This window comes from Schistocerca nitens, chromosome 2 (genome assembly GCF_023898315.1).
Source record: "Schistocerca nitens isolate TAMUIC-IGC-003100 chromosome 2, iqSchNite1.1, whole genome shotgun sequence".
NCBI classification, from domain to species: domain Eukaryota; kingdom Metazoa; phylum Arthropoda; class Insecta; order Orthoptera; family Acrididae; genus Schistocerca; species Schistocerca nitens.
In genome coordinates, this window is record NC_064615.1 from 1,023,115,367 (window position 1) to 1,023,124,650 (window position 9,284).

The 9,284-nt window shown below is 38.4% G+C and overlaps 1 non-coding gene across 1 annotated transcript; it reads left to right on the top strand.

Annotated features, from left to right (window-relative positions):
- The first annotated feature begins 7,427 nt into the window (after positions 1-7,427).
- Trnar-ucg (transfer RNA arginine (anticodon UCG)) lies at positions 7,428-7,500 on the top strand. The gene has a single exon. It is a non-coding gene; the product is annotated as a tRNA-Arg (tRNA).
- Positions 7,501-9,284: the final 1,784 nt, after the last annotated feature.

Sequence of the window (9,284 nt, forward strand, 5' to 3'; positions counted from 1 at the left end):
CGTCCGCCGTGTTAGTTGACCCAAACACTAGTTTCTAGTGAAAGTACTTTGATAAAAAATATGCTAGATTGCATTATTTAACGGTCTAATACTCTTTCTGATTGTAGTCTATGGTGTAAAGGAATCACATTCCATTCGTAAGTCGTAATGTAACATTAGATTCCCCATCGACACAACTCGTAGAGCACTCTGGTTGAACACTGTGAGAAGGAAATATTGCAAACCCTCCAGCCTTAGCTACATATGTTTTCGGGAAGAGGACATAGACGGAACGTCAGTCTCGTCATTCTGTATGAAGGAAAATGAATTACGAAAGCAGCTTTTTCAGATCACGTACTTCGCTTCTTGGTTATTCGATACGTGTAATAAAATGAAACATTAACGAGGGCAAAAGCGTCCTATTATTGGGTAAATATACCTTTAACAGCAGAAAAAGGTCTAAAAATGTATCACTGACAATGTGTCATTCACGAAAGCACTCCAATATTTACTATGTAAGATATCTCTTGCGTGGACATGACAGAAATTAAGAACAAGAAGAAATTACCAATGTTTAGGAGCAACTAATACGGAGGCGACGGCTTCAAAACACTGCACTGAGTAAGTCTGCTGCTCCATCATCCCTTATTATACCTCCATTAATTTCTTTCTTTGTATTACTGTCGTGGCCATGCGGTTCTCGGCGCTTTAGTCCGGAACCGCGCGACTGCTACTGTCACAGGTTCGACTACTGCCTCGGGCATGGATGTGTGTGATGTCCCTAGGTTAGTTAGGTTTAAGTAGTTCTAAGTTCTAGGGGACTGATGACCTCAGATGTTAAGTCCCGTTGTGCTCAGAGCCATTTGAACCATTTATATTACTGTCTTTCAGCGCTATTTCTAATTTATTTCAACTGCTGTCGCTGAAAGCGGGCTAATTGGTGAATACTAAAGCATTCGGCAGATATTAGTTTTTTCTTTTTTATTGCTTTCTCACTTTTTTCTTCTATTTCAGTTCGATATGGTGTTATTGAAATATTTCTTTATTTTTGGGAACTGAATAACAATTCGGACCCCTAGTTACTCTTTTCAAGCGTCTACAAAAGACGTGTTTTTTTTTTTTTTTTTTTTTTTTCAGTGACATGCAGACAGTGCCTCCTGTTTACGAGATCCTGTGTTTCCCCAAACCAATTAATCAATGCTGAGCCTCTTCAGACGTTGGTGTCTACTCTTCTTTACTCTCCCCAATTATTACGTTTACATGGACAGTCACCATAGATATTTTGTATGTGGGTACTAACACTATTCGTCACACGAGTAAATGGTTCCTACAGGAACAATATTGTTCAGCTAACGGGCTTAGACCTTGTTTGCTAGTGGGTCAACAACGCGGTATCACGGAGCCAAGCATTTCCAGTACGACTTACCGAGTCCCTGCCTATCAAATTAAGCACAATGAGTCGTCTTTCGAAATCAGGGTACCACGTACTACAATCACCAATAAATTGAAGCAGTTTGTCCCACTAGAGTGTTCGCTAAGGGACACCAGCTTTTAAAACTGGAACAGAATCAGGAACCAGGCCGTCTCCAAATAACTACCAATCAAACTTTCTACCCCACAACAGAAAGCTAGTAATTAAACTGCTTTTCCTCTAAATCCCTTTTGGATAAGAATCGAATAAATACGCCGTAGCAGCTATCCAAAGTTGTACGAGATCTAATGTGGATTCGCTCTCTTTACAATGAGTTTCATAGCATATTACTCTGCGGAACAACGGTAAAATTTCACCAAACTCCCTATTTATGGCGACTAAACCACAAATACAACAGTTCAACGTCCAGTATGAAATTCCCGAAACACTATACTTACAACCTGACTCCGAACAGAACAATATGTACTGAAAGAACTCTCCGTAGCTGTGTGGTCAGCGCGGCAGATTGCTAAGCGAAGGGTCCCGGGTTCAATTCCTCTCCGCGTCAGAGACTTCCTCCGCTCGGGAACTGGGTGTTGTGTTGTCCTTACTTCCGCCTGCGCAGTCGCTACTCCCACTTACACATTTGTCCTAGCGTTGCACTAACTTCCCAATACCCTCGTCATAGAAGGCAGCTGCCTGTGCTTTCCGCCACCTCTCTACGCTGGTCTGCAGCTCGTTGTTTGTGCCACAATGCTGTCCTCATAGCCAGCGGTTGATGTGAGCGGAGATGAAAATCATAGGGAGCGAAGTCCGGCCTGTATGGTGCGTGATCACACTTCCCATCGAAAATGCTGCAGGAGCGTCTTCATTGCATCTGTAGCGTGCAGGCGAGAAATGTTATGAAGAAGGAAATGCATGACAGTTACGTTATGTAGGCTCCATGAAATCGGGTGAACTCTCACATCTGTCACTCATACTTGATGGGAGACGCTGTTTTCTAGGCATTTCTGCGTGCTCAGTGTGCGATCAAATCTGAAAAGAGCGACATGACGCGATCGACGAACATACTAGAGAGACAACTGAGCAAATCTTCATTGGATTTTCACTGTGATTTCCATATCACAACCGATCGGACATTAATAAACGAAAAGCCTTCGCAGTTTCGTGCTCATCACTTAACAGAGTTTAACACTTAAATGTCTAGTCTTTATTTCTGTAACGAACTGTTAGTTAGTTCTTGAAAGGCATCATGTTTGCGCCAGTCACTGTCAAACTATTGCAATTTCGGTCTTAGGCCATTATCAAGTGCAGATGTTTCGGCTTTAAGCCATGTCTACTTTATACAAGCTGACAAGTGTGTCAGCTTGCAATAGTGGAAATAAAAAGTTTGACAGTGACTGGCGTAAAAATGATGTCTTTCAAGAAATTTCACATGACTGTGAATCCCAGTTACGAGAAGTTAATTAACTGTTAGTTAGCTAGAGAGTTGATAAAATCCTCTCGAACTTCCAGCCGCGTCAGGTGGTTTAAAATGTATTGGATTTTAAACCACTTGACGCTGTTGAAAGCTTGAGAGAATTTTATCAATACATATCGCCGCGAAACCATGCATCCGTATAGTTTGTTGTTTACCATTTATAAAATATTATTAGTTAGAAAGGAAACAGTTTTTTGAAAAAATTACTAAATTATGCATACAGTAATATTAACTTGTACACTATTCATTTGTATGACATCACCGGTCACCGGACACATTCACACTCACAGTTTCTTTCTGATTGGCATCAGGGTCTTGGCGATACTTCTGTCATTCCGTCGAATTCTTCGCTTCATCCTTATGACCCATCTGAATAAGCAGGGTCAGCACTTCATCATAAGGAATGAGATTTTGAACTCAAGAAAATGGAAAGAGGTAAGAATTATCGATCACAAATGATGAACACTGGGTTTAAATAAAGTTGATTGGACTGTGACTATTTTCTGAAGAATGACAGTTCTTTTCTTTAAAAACGTATATTTTACCATTTTCTATGTAAATAATCATTGTCTTTGTAGGATGAATTATATAAGAGGTACCCTTTAACTGGTGTTTTAAATATTTGGATTTCAGTTGTCTCTTTCATCCGTTGGGTAATTTATTGTCCAGCTTTATTCCCTTGTGAAAAGTTCTGTTTTCTGATTTTTGTTTGCTTACTGTTGGCAAATGTAAGTTGCTTATACGCAAGCTATTAAAATAGAGTATTGCTTATTTTGAGAGGTGGCAGTAACGACCAAGAAATCTGAAACGGATACCTTAAGAGCTGTGAGAACTTGTTCATCCTCACGTCTGTGAAACATCTCTTCCCTTTACTATTACGAATTACCTAGAAAACGCCTAAAAAAACCAGGACTCATTCCTCTGTTAATGTCAATAAATACAGCATGCAATAAACATTTATTAGCTGTTACTACAAGTTATATCAACAGTTCTGGGTAACTGCAGTGCATACTTTCGTTCTAATGGGCGCAATTTGCGTTTTTATTAGTTTGTGAACTGCTTTTGCATTGCAGTTTTTATCTTTCACTTACCAGCGTAATTGAAGCTGGACTCTATAACTGCCCATGCCGTGTTGTGCCGACTCCACTGTAGCTTGAATAGATTTTTAAGTTTTTTTTATATGCCCGACTTCTAATTTCACCACACAAGTCTCCAGGGTTGAGCAGTTATTGCCCGATGACGACACGCAATACAGTTTTTTAAAGCGGAGTTCGTCGTTATTAATCATGTTTTTCGATTTAATTTTATTACTCGTACAGAGACTCAACGTACCTTTGTTTAACAGCGCGTCGTCAAAATAAGTATGAAATGCTGATGTCTTTGCAATACATAATGTCGAATATTGAGTTAAAGTTCGTACCTATTTTGCCATTTTAGAGAAGAGAAACCTTAAGCGCTTCTGCTTCTATAGTCGCAGTATCAAATGTTCACTAATTTCAATTTACTTCCTATCTCAGTTCAGTATTTAACACAAATTATATATCAATGTCATTTCAGAGATATTACATCGGTTACACACTAACGGAATAACACGTAATTGTCATTTAGCATCACTTTTATTAATAATCCTTTTTCTTATGACGTAGATGTTAATGAATGATCACTATCTAGGAGGAAAGAGGGATTGATCCTAATCATGAGATAATAGCTTTTAATGAGCCCACAATCGTTAATTAAATAAAAAGTCACGTTCAAGGATGAGATGCGAACAACTTTCGTTACGTCCGTTTTCACGTATCTGTCAAAACTAATCCTGTCGCCTACAATTCAGATTAACACTGTCGTTAACCCCTTTTGTCGGAACATCGAATCGTAACTATTATGTGAAAGTTTATTCTAGTCCCCGAATTAATTCCTTTCAGATACGCGCACGACCGAACAGCAGAACGGAACACAAACGACTTGTTTTAATAACCGAACAGCGCAATGACGTTACATTACGACAATATCCGCCCAATGAACATCTCTTTGACTTTATCTTTTCTACTCTGCTTAATTAAATTATTCCTAATTACAATTTATTCGGCTTTTTAACGAAAACATCTAACAAAAAATAAAATAAATTTATCCCATCGTAAAAGATCCGTTATAACTCGCATTCGGGAGGACGACGCTTCAAACCCGCGCCCGGCCATCCTGTTCTAGGTTTTCAGTAATTTCCCTAAATCGCTTCAGGCAAATGCCGGGATGGTCCCTTTGAAAGGGCACGGCCGATTTCCTTCCCCATCCCTCCCGAATCCGAGCTTGCGCTCCGTCTCTAATGACCTCGTTGTCGACGGGACCTTAAACACTAATCCCCTCCTCCTCCTCCTCCTCCGTAATGGAAGCCTTTTATCCCCTCACAGGAAATGGCTCGCAAGTTCAAGTCGAATGCAATAGTAGGCAGATTACATTAGAAGCTCTGCTGTTTCACGCTAATATAATAATGTGTCCTCATTCATTTACTCATTTGTTTACTGCAGTCACTGCTGGAGTACCAGGTGTTCTTCGTGTTTTAAAGTCCCTGTTAATACATGTCGATAAAATGAATATTGCACTAGACTAAATTAAGACTCTCGAATGAGCACGTAAAATTCCGCTTTAAAAACCGTTTTATTTGTAACGGGAAACAAACCGACACTTTCCATAGACTCTGGGCACCGTATGAAAGACGTGATGTGCAGTATTTGTTAGGACTGACTCCAACTACATATTGCAAATACGAACTTGTAAATACCTGCCGAAACGTCAGAGAAGAAGCGTCAGACGATTTTCAGGCGGGACAATCGGTATATACCTTGGCGTTGCAACCACTCGTCTCTATTTTGTACTATCGTCTTCATCCCTTGATAATTTTCACACTTTCTTTACCTCCAGTAGATCTACTATTTTTCTGCTGATCTGCACATGGTTTTCTATCCCTAAAATTATTACTCGAATAGTTTATTAAAATTTTATGTATGTTAAAAAATGTCCAAATTGTTTGGTTTTTCATTGGATAGTTTTACACTCCCCGATCTATTCCAGAACATCTTCATTGGCTTTTTTTCTTATTGCCCAGCTTCCTTGTTAGCTTTCTCCAGAACCACATTTCCATCGCTTCTAAATGCTTTCTGTCAATCTTCAACAAAATTCAGTTTTCACAACCGTATAGAAGCACACACACCACACTAACATCTTCAATGATTGTTCTTTTCTGTACTAAACGACTTGTTGATTACTAGTTTCTTCTTTCACTGGAAGCACGCTTAGCCATTAGAATTCTTTTTCTGATATCCGTGCTGCGTCTGGTTGTCTTCTTAAAACTGAAGTACCTAGCAATACTTACCAAATTTTTCTGTTTCGTTTCTTTCACTTTTGATATCAGGTGACCTTAATTTTGATTTGCTAACAGTCGTAACATTGGTATTTTTGACTGGTAATTTTAATTCCAGTTTTCCATAACTGGGAAGACTTTATAAAATATATTGCGCATCCTTTTTTTTTCTAGAACCTATTCACGTAACATCAGTTGCAAATCTTGTGTAGTGAATGAGAATTTTGTTCATTTTAATTTTTGATTTGTGTCCTTGGTAGATCCTCACACTTCCGTTGAAAAAGTTAAAGGAAATGATGCACTGATGAACATCGCTGTCTTTCTGATTTGCATTCCTCTCTCTTAATCTCTGTCCTCAGACGTGGTTTTTGTGTACGTTTTATATCGTTCCCAGCCTAAATACGTCTCATTCGGAATTTTAAAGAGTTTTTTTTTCAGCCAAAGCTGTCAAATGCGTTCTAAATCAATAAATTCTAAGGAAATCTCGCAATTTCATTGCAGTATTCCGTCTAGCAATCTCTTGTGTGCTATGATGGATTCTTTGGTCCCTATTTTTAGTCTCAAACCAAATTAAACTGATTCTCTTCACGCTCTAATTCTACTCCTCATTTTATTCTGTTATTTAGGTGTCAATTTATCATTATCTCTTGTAATTATGTATGAAATTACATCGTTCCAGCCTCTCCTTCTGGAACAACATTTATAGTACAGTACTATCCTTCAGACTGCTACGAGTAAACAAATGGAGATGAACAATATTTATGGTAGCCCTGTACATGATTCTTCTACGATGTCTTACATCTTCACAAAGGCAAATAAATTTTGATCTTGTAATACATCTGGCTGTAACAGATAAAGACGTTCAGCCGTGTTTGACATTTCCTCTTTCATCGCAAAGGGAAGTCTCTGGACTCATATTCAGGAGACGTGGTGTTCATATCGCTGTTCAGTTACGCAGGTTATATTTCTTTAAACCTTTTAAGGTGAGCGGCAGGGACTTCCCTTTGAGAATAGTATTTCCGATTTGATTATAAATTATTATCCATATTCTCCTCCAGTGCCATCTACAAACACCTCTCGTTATCTGCGGGAAGGCTGTCTTTCTACCTTTTCCACTTTATTCTGCCTGTTCTCGCTGAGAGGTGTTCTCTAAGCTACGCCTTGAATTCTGATTAGCTGCAACCACGCACGGCATTCACGTCGACCGTGTGGCCTAATGGATAAGGCGTCGGACTTCGGATCCGAAGATTGCAGGTTCGAATCCTGTCACGGTCGAAATTTTTTAAATGTACGTCAGAGTTGACGCTAGGCACATCAGTATGGAAAAGTGAGACAAACTTTTTCAGATGCGACATAATAGAGAAAAGCAGGAGAGGCGGCAGTCTGGTGGTAAAATTAGTTTTCTCTGAGTTCTTTGCCCGTTATTACGCACGTAACTATGACATGAGTGTCGATACAAGCAATTTTTTGTCAACTGTCGTGAAGACGATTCACAGGTATCAAACACAATTTTGTGCTCCAATTTGTATTCAGATTTATGATGTTTTAATGAAAACCAACGCTTCCATAAATGTGGCGATATTGTTCGTCGCAGTGTATATGAAATAGAGCAACACCTGGTTGCTTACATAGGACGCTACACAAAATATACGAACAAAAATATTTGTTTTAAAATTTCAATGAGCATGACGGCACTATACCTGTTCTCGCGTTGTGTTTGCATCTGGTGCAACGTATTTCCCATTAAAACGACATAATTGTGTAATTGCAACAGAGCACACAGAGAGTCCTGGGCCGCAAAGGTAGGATACTGAAAATGGTAATATATACGAAATTCTCACGTTTGCACTGCGGAAATCTCATCAACTAAAATTCAAAGGGCTAGTTGTTACTAAATTTTCTTTCGATTTCTCCACTTGCTGTGAAATCTATGAATATGTCTTCTTTGGAAGTTGAGAGGCCTTTGGGAATATTTTCAAGTGGATCCCCAACCCACTAGTGCCATGCCACCAAGTATACTCAGCAAGAAAAAAAAAACTTTCTAAAATTCTTTTCCAGATTTAAATTATTTTGAATAGTTAATTTTGAATGGTTATAAAAACACTTTTTCATTCTTATCTTCAGCCTTGTAAGTTTTAACACTTTCATCAACATTTGCGAACTTCTCTAGGTGTTTTTTTTTTCTTTACATCCCTGGGCAAATTATTAGAGGCACTGGACATTATTTGTAATAATTACATGCTGAGTACTATATTTAATGCGATTAAAATCGGAAAATTTTACGACAGTTATTCAGGGCACTTATTACATTGTTGAATTTTGCATCTATTGTTGCTACGTGTTATTGGATTGTTGACTTTTTGTAGGTATTAATGTGTAGAGTACAGCGTACAGGAAAGAAACTGTTCAGCGGCGTTCTCCTATGTAACTGGTGTAATACTTTGTTCGCTTTGATTATCAATTTCGTAATATCGATATCAAAATTGATTTTTTAACAACCAGATCGTACTAATTGTGACCTTTAAAAATGGGTAAAAGAGAGGACATTTCACCACATACAAAGGCTGAGGTCAAAGCCCTCGTTAATGCGAAAAAGTATTCCAATCGGGAAATTTCACGTAAGTTGGAAATGTCAGATGCTATCGTGAGGCATATAGAGAAGAAAATTGATTCGGGTGAAGAACTGAGCCCCAGAAGGAAGAATAAATGTGGAAGAAAACCAATTTTCACCCCAAAGTCAGAAATATTTCTCAAAAGATTTGGGTAGAAAACAGATTTGCAACAACGAAACAGATAAAATTTCAACTGGAAGAGACTAATGTGAATACATCTGAACGCACTGTTATCAGAAAGTTGAAGGATATTGATTTCAAGGCCTGTCGACCCGTTACAAAACTGAAGTTAATAGTCACAATGAAAGCAAAGTGTCTGAAGTGGGCTAAACAGTGGTGTGATAAGGATGTAGACTTCTGGAGATCGGTAATTTAAAAATTATTATTTACAATATGATATATGTACATTTATTCATAGTATGTTAGTTATGTTTCTTGATTTTTATA